The sequence below is a fragment of the Alnus glutinosa genome, chromosome 13, assembly GCF_958979055.1.
Source record: "Alnus glutinosa chromosome 13, dhAlnGlut1.1, whole genome shotgun sequence".
In the NCBI taxonomy this organism is placed as follows: domain Eukaryota; kingdom Viridiplantae; phylum Streptophyta; class Magnoliopsida; order Fagales; family Betulaceae; genus Alnus; species Alnus glutinosa.
In genome coordinates, this window is record NC_084898.1 from 3,938,988 (window position 1) to 3,951,009 (window position 12,022).

General features: G+C 33.8%; 1 pseudogene; it reads left to right on the forward strand.

Annotated features, from left to right (window-relative positions):
• Positions 1 to 232: 232 nt before the first annotated feature.
• Positions 233 to 906, forward strand: LOC133854870 (thaumatin-like protein; annotated as a pseudogene).
• Positions 907 to 12,022: the final 11,116 nt, after the last annotated feature.

Sequence of the window (12,022 nt, forward strand, 5' to 3'; positions counted from 1 at the left end):
CGAGACGTCCTTTATTTTTGTTTTCCTTTTTCTTTTTTCTTTTTTTTTTTTTTTTTTTTTTTTTTTTTTTATTTCTTGACTTTTCTTCAACTCTAGCCAATAATAAAACGGTGTGTCAAAATCTCCAACAAAAGCCTGACTATAACCAATAGAATTTCCCAGAAGGCCATAACCATTCCAAGATCACCCTATATAAACCCCAACGCATCTCCCGCACAAACCACAAGAGCTTACACAGTTTCTCTCCCTTCACAAAATGAGTCTCTCCAAAAACCTATCCATTTTCTTCCCCCTTTTCATCACTCTCTGCTTCGGTCTAGCCCATGCAGCTAGATTTGACATAACAAACAACTGCCCCTTCATAGTTTGGGCGGGGGCTGTGCCCGGTGGTGGTAGGCAACTCTACCAAGGTGAAACATGGAGCCTTGATGTTAATGCTGGCACTAAAGGGGCTCGTATTTGGCCTCGAACAGGGTGCAATTTCGATGGTTCTGGCCGTGGCACTTGCCAGACAGGTGACTGTGGCGGGCTCCTCCAATGCCAAGCCTATGGTGTACCCCCAAACACCCTTGCCGAATACGCATTAAACCAATTTAGCAACTTGGACTTCTTTGATATCTCTCTTGTTGACGGTTTTAATGTTGCCATGGAATTTAGCCCCACGACTAATGGGTGCACCAGTGGTATAAGATGTACCAGTGATCTCAATGGGCAGTGCCCCAATGAGTTGAGGGCTCCTTCAAGACCGATGAATATTGCTGTAATTCTGGAAGCTGTGGACCTACAAAATTTTCTAAATTTTTCAAGGATCAATGCCCCGGTGCATATAGTTACCCTCAGGATGACCCAACAAGCACATTCACGTGCCCAGGAAGGACTAACTACAAGGTTGTCTTCTGCCCTTGAAGTAGTACTTCAAGAGGAAGGAAACATATAATAATATGTGATGTAATAAAAGGTTAAAGGCTTTGTGAGCACACGTACGTACACGTGTGCAGAAGCCATATTAGCAATAAACTCATGTTTGCAGATTGCAGTACTACTACGATTTTCATTTTTAGTGAACCATGCATGTTCGCAACTCTCTCTATATGTCAATATTTCTTTTGGCTGATGATTAATCAAGTATTAATAAGAGGTAAATGGACTTGTAGCTTTTATATATAGGTAGCTTTTACTATGAAGTTTCATGTGACACTTACCCTTTCTCCGTTACTAAAATATGAATTATCTTGTAAATTTTTAAAAATATAATAGTAAAAGCGGTAATAAACCAAGCATTTTTCAATTTTTATTAAGGACCATAAAGATATTTACATCTACAGAGCTAATTTTTGCCCAGTTCTTTTTAAAATAAATCTAATTTTTACCCAGATTAAGCAAAGCAGCCGGCTTAACTTCAAAATTCATTCTATAGTTGCAGCCAAGGCAAAAATGATCCCCTATTTAGTTGATCCTACAGAGGCGGAGGCCACAGCGGCTTGGCATGCAATCTGTCTTGGTAGAGAAATGGGGGGATCGACGGTCATGCTGGAAGGGGACTCAATGGTGGTAGCTTCAGCATTGAAGGAGAGAGGCTCAAGCAATCATGCATATGGTCACATTATTGACGATATCAGGAGCAGTTTTCCTACTTTTCGATCGGTCGTTGTTTCACATGTTAGGCGAGGTGCAAATAAGGCAACCCATCTGTTGGCCGGATGTGCTACTTCTCAGATTCTAGATAAGGTTTGGATAGCAGAATGCCTTCCCTATATTCAAAATATTGTACTTGCGGAGCGGGATGATTCTATTGAGTAATCAAATTCTTACCATTTTATCAAAAAAAAAAAAAAACTATGTCATGTCGTCACCTCAAAATAGTAAAGTTAACCTTATATTAATTAGTAGAAATAAACATTAATTAACAATTAAGATTTATTCTCTATACATTTAAAATAATGTGTCACATCATCCAAATTGTTATGTTATTAAATTAAGCACATTGTTCTAAACTTTCAAGTTATAAAGTTAAGCTATAGATCTTAAAACTGACGTTAATTGATCATCATATTAAAATTAATAGAAATGTTATATACTGGACATTAATATTTATATCCATATTCCATTCACTAAAATTGATGTGACCTGAAGTTTGGCGGATGGAATAAGAATACTAATCCTACCAACAAAAAAAAAAAAGAAAAATCATAATTTTTGTTCTCTATTCATAGTTCCCAACATGGGTATAAAATTATTGGACCATGGACCATCCATTACAGGACAAATCCACGATGATGCTGCTTTTAAATGTTGTGTTGTGTTGGTACAGTTTTTTGGTTTGATGACATGTTATTTTGGAATGCACTCTCTTTTTTGTTGGGTGTGCCGACAAGATCACATTCTGATGCTTAAGTTAAATTTTTGTAGACAAAAATACATGGAATATGAAAACACAGAAAAAATTTAGGTAGATTTGATACCTGGGGTAATGACCTATTTATAAGCATTTAGTTTTGATGTATATATAGAGGGTGATTAGAATTCAATTAGGACTCTAATCCCACTAGGGGTGGGTATCGGGTAAGTCGGGGTCGAAAATGGTGTTTCCGATCCCCGACCGGGAAAAGTCGGTAAAGTCGAGTAATTACCCGACTTTATTCCGACCAAGAATAATTTCGAAAATGTCGGATAATACGAATAAAACGGAAAAATCGGTAATGCTTAGTCGGTAAATCGGTAATGGGCCTTTTCAAGCAAACCAAAAGAGCACTGCACTGACCACTAGAACCAAATCAAAACAACCACCGACCAACAGATCGGACTGCGAGTCTGCGAAAAACAAGTTAAACAACAACGAATTCAATGAAAACCAACCAAAAATTTCAACCGAACAAAAAGCTATTCAAAAAAAATTAAAAAACTAACAAAGCAAACAAACTAGAGTCTAGAACTAACCTGAGTAACCTCCAGAGTTTGTATCGTTGGGCGAGTTGAATGAACACAGAACACGGGATTTCACCACCAGGACTCCGGAACACGAGACTCGCGAAAGTAGAAGACAGAACTCACTACTTAGAAGGACGAGCCGAGCGCGGAGGGGCGTAAGGCCATGGGGCCGTGAAGGCGTGAACGGATCCGCATCTAGTCGTCAAGGCGTGGCCACGTGGGGCAGGGACTGTGGAGGGGAGACGGCTAGGGTTTGGGAGTCGGGAGAGGGGAGACGGCGTCTGAGGCTGAGGGGCTGTTCGAGTGAAGTGAGGGTTTTGAGAGAAAATTATGAATATATAGGTCCCTTAAGCGGCGTCGTTTTTATAGACAAAGGCAAAAGTGCAATAGCAGCAAAACAGCGTGTTTTGTTAGTTTTAACAAAACTAACAGCCTTATCTATATAAGAAAAAATAAAAAATAAAAAATAAAAAAACAAAACAAAACAAAACAAAACTAACAGCCTTGGTCAGTCGGGTAAGTCGGTAACCGACTGAAAAAACCATTCTACCGATTACCGACGGAACGAAAAGCCGAAAAATTTTTTAATTTCGAATTTATAATTAATTAGTAGGTAGTAGGCGGTCAAAGTTGGTTCGGTGGCGGTCGGCGTATTTTCAGTAATCGGATAATTTGCCCACTCCTAAATCCCACATAGAATGGGATTAGGAGTTATTAGCAAGGAGAATCCTATTCGGCTAGGACTGTTCCTTCGTTGAATTCAAATAAGTTTCCCATCCCGTATCGTGCGTGATAAGAAGTAATCCCGGAGGACCTAGGATTGAGACCTTCCAGCACCTTTCCAGGATTCACGGGTCAAATTTTCCCCATAATTCTCTGCTATAATATCGAGATAAGAATCCCTGCATATTTCATCCCAATCACCCCGTGGCAGTCCCGAGAAATCCGGTCTCGGAACTATCTGGATATGGGCATTCCGTATAGATTCTTTTTGTGTTCCCAGGACAGTCAACTCTCGAGACTTATCGACTACATTTATCCTCGATCCTGGCAACCGAGGGATATTCGTATTAGAGTTTGATATGATCACTATTAGAGTCTGATCTAATGATAATTTTAAAGTCATATGACATTTGGGAGGATACAAAGAGGACTCTAGTTCTCCTTATAACATTACTCGAGTAGAGATCCATATATAGGCGTCATTGCAAAGTAGTGAGCCAAGCTCATTATTAAATCACCAATTGTCTCAAAAGTAATAGAGTTCACACTTAGGACTTCTGCTTTGATACCATGTTAAATTACAACTTATCCAAAAAGCTTAAACGGATAAAAAAAGAGGTAAATTAATAATTTAATCAATATTTTAACACTCCCCATCATGTGTGGACTCTAATACTATGTTAAATCACTACTTGTCCCAAAAACTTAAACTTGTAAGAAAGAGTAAATTTAATCATTTAACGAATAATTGACACTCATTTGGCGATCCACTCTTCTTTTCTTTTTTCTTTTTCTTTTTATTTCAAAAGGTTAAACTTATTTTTTGATATTAACAAAAGACATTTTTCACTTTTTACTCACAAAAAATTCAAAACTCCTTTTAAATTTATATCATATAAACACATGGGCGGCTCGAGCCTTAGGTGGTCGCGGCCCCTAACTAATAATTATAAAATAAATATATATATATTTTAGAAAAAAAAAATTAAGGCTCAAAAAAATATTATAAGGCTCTAATATGGTAAAAAGTTAATAAAATACTCTTTAATTAAGGTCCCACTTAATAATTGTACAATAAAGGTTATTTTCAAAACAAAATTTAAGACTCTAATATGTAAAAATTTAATAAATAGTTTCGAATTTTGGCCCTCAATCATGGTAAAAGTAATTATAAATTGAAAGTCTCATTATTCACATTCAGAATAAAAATCCATAAATTCCTTGAAAGTCTCACTTATTTACTGTTTTTAAAAGCCCTATTTTTTTACTTTCATGAAATTAGTCCGACATACATAATTTTTTCTCCAACATTTTATTTGAATTGAATGTTTAGAAAAATATAAAAAGTCATCAAAGTGCATAAATTCTTATTGTTTGCATTTTGCATAATAGATAAAATCAAGGGCGGAACTAGGATTTAGGATTTGGGGGGGGCCAAAACTTAAAAAAAAAAAAAAAATAATAAAAAAATAGGGGTAATATTAAATTTTTACTTTTTTGAGGGGGGAGGCCCCCCTAAGGCCTGGGGTAGCTCCGGCCTTGGATAGAATTACACTATCGATAAGTCTTCAATGTCCAACAATTTTTTCTACATTATATTTTATTACAAATCAATCTTTATATAACTTATTTTTATTTATCTCTTTATTTTTTTTAATAAAAAAATCTTATTATTTCATGTTTTTAAATCAATTGATAAGTCATATATCTAACAAGTTATATATATATAAGGTTTCTAAATACATTTTATAAATAGAAGAAAGTGTGACATATTAAATAAATAAAAAAAATAATATAAATATTAAAATAAATTTAATTTAAGTAATATTTAAATATAAAAAATGACCTCACTTAAACTTTCGCCTTAGGCCTCAAAATTTATTGAACCGGTTTATTTATTATTCAAATCGAGATCAAATTAAGTTTAACCGAAACAAATCAAACCGAATTCACGAGCAACTGAACTATCTTACACCCCTCGCTAGCATTGATCTACTGTAAATTTTTTCACTGTATCTAGAGACGAGAGGATGGTGCTTTAACCGGACAGGAAGTCCGGATGTCTTTTGCTAGACTCTACTTGTTGATTTGTACTCCTCCAAGTCAGGCCAACATCTTTTTGGCAAATGTTTTTAAGAGAAATGAGAAAATATAAATAAATAAATAAATTTTAAACTGTTCGTGAAGACAATAATATGTTCGAATATTAAACAAGACATTTTTGTATAAATTCGTATAACTTTAATTTTGTAATAAGAACATCTTAAGTAAAAATAAGTTATCTTCCTAATATGATAGATATAACTTGAATTATAACTCATTTTCATTTTTCTATTTTTTTTTTTTTTTTAAAAAAAAATCTTATCATTTCATGTCTTTGAATCAATTGGTAAGTCATTCTATATCTAATAAGTTATATATAAAAAAAGTTCTAAAATACATTTTACAAATAAAAGAAAGTACTATAATTGACATATTAAATAAAAAAACATAATATAAATATTAAAATAAATTTAATTTAAGTAATATTTAAATATAAAAAAAGGGCATAACTTAAACTTATCGCCTCAATTAAGTTTCAAAATTTATCGAGCCGACCCAAAATAAACATACCTTTATATCTCATCAATAATTTTTTTTAATTTTTTAATTTTATTTATTTATTTTTGTCTTATTTCTCTTCTCAAAAGCATTTGCCAAAAAGATGTTGGCCTGACTTGGAGGAGTATTACAAATCAACAAGTACAGTCCAGCAAAAGACATCTGGTTAATGCACCATCCTGTCTTGTCAGTAAAGATGGTGGGTCGAATGAGAAAGTGATATTTGGTGTCTAGATGCAGTGAAAAAATTAGCCGTAAACATAGACACGCGCGGCGACTAAATCACGAAAATTTTCTGTATATTGGAAGTCTTTGACTCTTTGGTAAATAATTTTGATGAAAAATGATAAAAGAATGATTGATATTGTTGAGAATAATTTCACTTTAGCCCGGCTCATGTTTGGAGCTACAAGCTTTTTGGCCTGTATATGGCCGGGATCTGTGCCCAAGGCCCACTTGATCGATGTGAGCCAACGAGGATGGGCATTCAGAGGTCTTGGGCACTGTATTGTCCGGAGCAAACACAACGGATCTGAAGTTCGTTACATGCAACTCTGGATATCACGCCCTGTCTCGTCCCAGATATTCTGAGATCGTGCTTCACCCCTAAAAATTCGAGATTTATGTTATCCTGGATTCTCCGCAAATCTCGCCTTGAGATTATTAAAGAAAGAATCACGCTAGAACCTCAAGTATGAAAAGCAATTTTAAACATTTGCGTTTAATACACACTTAAATACTTACTTAAACATTGGAAGGAAGAACACCGGCCAATCCCCGGTGTATTCTCTTCACTTTGTTTATCTTCCAGCCATCGGATGACGGGACCACCAAAAAGGAGTGAGCTATATATCAATACCATACCGAAAATTATAATAACAGATATGATATAAGATAAAAAGAAATTATAAAATTTTAACAAGTAAAAAAAATAATAATAATAATAAAATAAAATAAAAGAAGAAGGAAAAAAAAAGTTATTTGATAATAAAAAAAATAAAGTATATTTTTTTTTAAGAGAAAGGAGAAGAGTTGACAATCTTAACATATGAATCGCATATTGCCGACAATCTTAAAATATGTCAGGTACTCCTCTTTCTTTACCCCCATTAGTCTAACAAAGTCTTAAGTTGATATCAAGACATATTTATCTCTGAAGTTTAAAAAAGAAATAAACTATTCACGTATCTTTTCTCACTTATTCTTACACAGGATCCTGAAAATATCTCTAAGATCTACAGTTTTGCACTTGACATATCCAGAGAGTTGGATCCCGCCTCTTGTCAGGAGTACTGTACATACGGATGTGAATAGGATATTTATAATATTAACTTTATTCGTAAAATGCGGATATTATTTTCATATATCTGTAACTGTATTCGTATAATTATTATTTGTTATCCGCATCTTAGGTAATGAGTTTATTTTAATCTTTTAGGCTTTCTTTGGGTGTCTACTATGACGTATTTTAAACGATTTTAAAAATAATTTGTGCTGATTTTTAGTGTTTTTGACTTGTTTAATTTTTTTTTTAAAGTCATAATCTTTTGAAAATATATTGATTTAACAATATTACTTTTGTCTTTTTCTCCAAGTGCTATATACACAAAAAAGCAATATACAACCTGTTGGAAATAATTTTGGATGGTGCACAAAGTTCTTATTGAAATAAAATAATATCAATATGAAAATTAACAATTAAATAAATAATTGTTAAATAAATAATTGATTGAAAAATTATTGTTGATACTAGACCATATTGATCCGAAATAATAATAATAATAAAATAAATACTGTACAAGAGATTAAAAATTAAATTAAGGAAAGATCTCATAATACTATAGAATCACGCAAGAGAGTTGTCTTTAAAGGTTGATTCGTGCCTCCCGGAGTGTATAACTCGGTGTGATCGGATCTCTTGAAACGCAACTTCCCAGGATTAGACTATAGCGTCTATCTTCGTTAAGAACACACTTCTAAAAACGAAGATTAAATAGAACAACCCTTTGATAAAAGTATATGGGGGACTTAAGAATAATTTTTCTTGTAGAAAAGCTAATAATATAACAATAACTTTATGGCTTAAAACCAAATTCACGTTGGAATATATGAATGCACACTAGAAAAATATGTTAGAGGTTTTAGCCGAAGAAGAAGATTGTTCTCAAATGCATTGGGAACTCAATTTATATAAACGGTCAAAAAATGTTAGCACTATAGATTTTCTTTTAAGGCTCATGAATGACAAACGGTCATAAGACTCATAACTATTAACCGTTACAAATCAAAAGTAATAAACTTTAATAATGACAAAATGTTTGAAGATCAAAAAGCCATAAAAACAATTTTTTAATAACCAACTGTTACAAAATAAAAACTCATAAATATATATTTTAATAAATCAATTTTTTTCTTTGCCATAAAAACTCATGAATATATTTTGATATCAAATGGTAAAACATTTAAAGATGGCTAAAAATGAAATAATGTTTGTAACACACATATTACAACAATCCCCCACATGTTACAAACACTAGAATATAAGGAGATTGAAAGCATGCATCAATGTGGTATCCGAAGGTTTTAACCACACCTAGGATAAATAAGTAGGAACTTAATGAATTGTAGTAGAGTTAAAGCCTTTTAACCAAATTCACAAGTTGACCAAAGTTATCACCCACATAACTTTCTCCAAAAAAATTGGGTTGTTCTATAGCGGGTTGGCGCCTTATACAGGCCATGCGCCCCTAGGTTTCATAAGCGCTCTAGAGACCTACCCTAATCTCATAGGAGGCAGCACCACCTCCACACTCTCATAGGTGGCATCTATCAAGAGTGTGTGCAGGGAACACCCCATCCCATCACGTAGGGACTATGGATCCATTAAGAGTTTTTAAACTCATCCTTAATCACTCTGCATCTTGTACTGTCTTACACTATAGGGATGGACTCATTACTATCTTCTCAACAAGATAAGGGATAAACATAGAATGACAATACCTCAACATGATTACTTGTGACTTCGTTTCCCATAAAACCTCATTCATAGGATCTCCAATCACAGTGTCATAATTTGGGTATCAGTCCTATCCCCCTCGATGCTTTACTCACCAGCCTTCTTGCTAGTGGCTTGGTCAAAGGATTTGCAAATTCCTTTTTGACCTCACAAAGTCCATGGACATTATACTGGTCTCAATAAGCTGCCTCACAATATTGTGCACTTTTCTCATTATAGATCTTGCTCCTTGTTCGAGCTATGACAGCCTGTCAATCACAATCAAAACACAAATGGAACTGAATTAGTATAAAGGCAAATCAATTGATTAATAAGCTCCTTAGCCATTCATCTTCAGTTCCTGTCTTCTTCAAGGCAACTAACTCTGACTCCATAGTAAACTTTGATATGCAATTCTGTTTTAAGGACCTCCAAGAGATAGTCCATACAGCCAAAGTAAACACATAAAGTCACATATAGACTTTAGATCATCTGAATGATCAGAAATTCAATTAGCATCACAATATGACAAATCAAAATTAATTGTGCCCTTTAAGTATCTCAACAATTTTGAGATAGCATCCCAATGCTCAACGCCATGATTAAGAGTATATCTACTCAACATGCCAACAACATATGCAATATCAGGGCGTGTACATTTTGTCAAAATATCAAGCTATCAATGAATTGTGCATATTTTTTCTTGCATAACATCATCACCGTGATTCTTTACCAAATGTATTTTGAATCATATGGTGTAAACATGGACAAATAATCAAAGTGCTCAAATCTTTTAAGCATCTTTTCAACATGATATGTCTAAGATAAAATAATGCAATCATTATCTCTAAGAACTTTAATGTCCAATGTGACATTAGTTCTACCCATTTATTTTATATCAAAATTATATGCAAGAGATCTTTTAGTTTCATACACAATATCAATGTTAGTTTATAAAATAAACAAGCTAGTCACCAATATATATAAACAAATAATGACACATTCATTATTGTAAAAACATGCTATCCATTTACTTGCACTATTAATCAAATATGCATTAGACAACATCACCTTGTCAAACTTTTATGCCATTGTTTAGGAGCTTGCTTTAATCCTACAAGGATTTCACCAATTTGAACACTTGTGTGTTCTTGAACAAGGATTATAAGTCCCTTGGGCTGCTCCATATAAATCTCTTCACCATTTAGAAAAACAACTTTGACATTCATTTGATGTACAACAAACTTATAAATAGAAGCAATGGCAAATAACATTTTATAGATGCAATTATAGTAAACAGAGAATAAGTACTAAACAATCATCATTTGGCCTCTGCTTATAGCTTTTAGCTATCAAGCTTGCCTTGTACTTATTTATCATATCATCCAGTTTAAGCTTTTTCTTAAACATCTAGTTACAACCAAGTGATTTGGTTGAAGGAGGTAACACAATGAGTTTCAAATATGGTTAGACATAATTTATTCCAATTCATTATTTATAGCCTCTAACCAAAACTAATGCATCAAATAGATTTAATTGCTTCACAATAACATGTTGGATTATCATCAACAATATAAGCAATAAAATTATTACCGAAATTCATTTCTTTTCTAGCTCGCTTGCTTCTTCTCAATTGCAAATCATCAACGAATTTATTAGAAGCAACAGAAGATTCATGCAATAACTTTTCCTTATTTTTCAAAGGAAATACATGCTCAAGAAAAATAGCATTTTTAGATTAAATAATAGTATTGTAATCTAAAACATTACTTTTGATAATAAGTAATCTATAGCATGAACTACTGCAAGCATAACCAATAAAATCACAATCACAACTTCTAGAACCAAGTTTCCTTATTTTAGGCTCAGGCAACATAATCTTTGCCAAATACCCCTACACTACAAAAAACTTTGTGTTTAGCCACATGCAGTTAGCCACGTGCAGTTGGCCACGTGGGTTACGCGTGGTGAATCCGATTGTAGCTAAATGTACATTTAGCAACGTGTAATTTTATATATGTGACTATTTAGCCACTTGACATTTAGCCACGTGTCATTTTCAAGTGGCTAAATGTATTTTTTTTTTTTTTTTTTTTTTTTTTTTTTTTTAAAAAAATAATAATAATAATAAAGAAAAATGATATATTTTTAGCCACTTATTCCTTACACACGTCGCCAACGTTTGTAATTTTTTTTTTAAAAAAAATACAAGAAAAGAACAGATCGATATCTGCTCTTTTCTTCTTCAGATTTTTTTTTTTTTTTTTCTTTCCGGCGAGATCCAGCGAGATCCGGAGAAAGAGCTAGCCAGATCCGGAGATCCGGCGAGATCTGGAGAAAGGGCCGACGAGATCCGGCAATCCAGTGAGATCGGGAGAAAGGGCCCGTGCATCAGGCGAGATCCGCGCCGGACCTTCGTCCAAATCATCGTCGTTGACGACGTCGTCGAGATCCAAAAATCAACTACTCCGGCGACTAACAAAATGGACCAAAAAAATTTAACAAAAAGACCAAAATTCACCATCAAAAGGACCCATACACCACCGGACTCTTCTCCATCACTGACGAAGAAAATGATCTTCTACGAGTGTGAGTTGTACGTCCGGGTAGGGCTGAATCGTCGTCTGCTAAGAAAAAAATACAAAGAAAGTGAGAAATGTTTTTTGATGAAAAATGGGGAGACGTCGTCTGCTAGCTAGAGTTGAAAAAATAAGAAAATGAGGAGAACAGATCGACGAGAGATGGAGAGATTTCTAAAAAAAAAGGAAAAAAAAA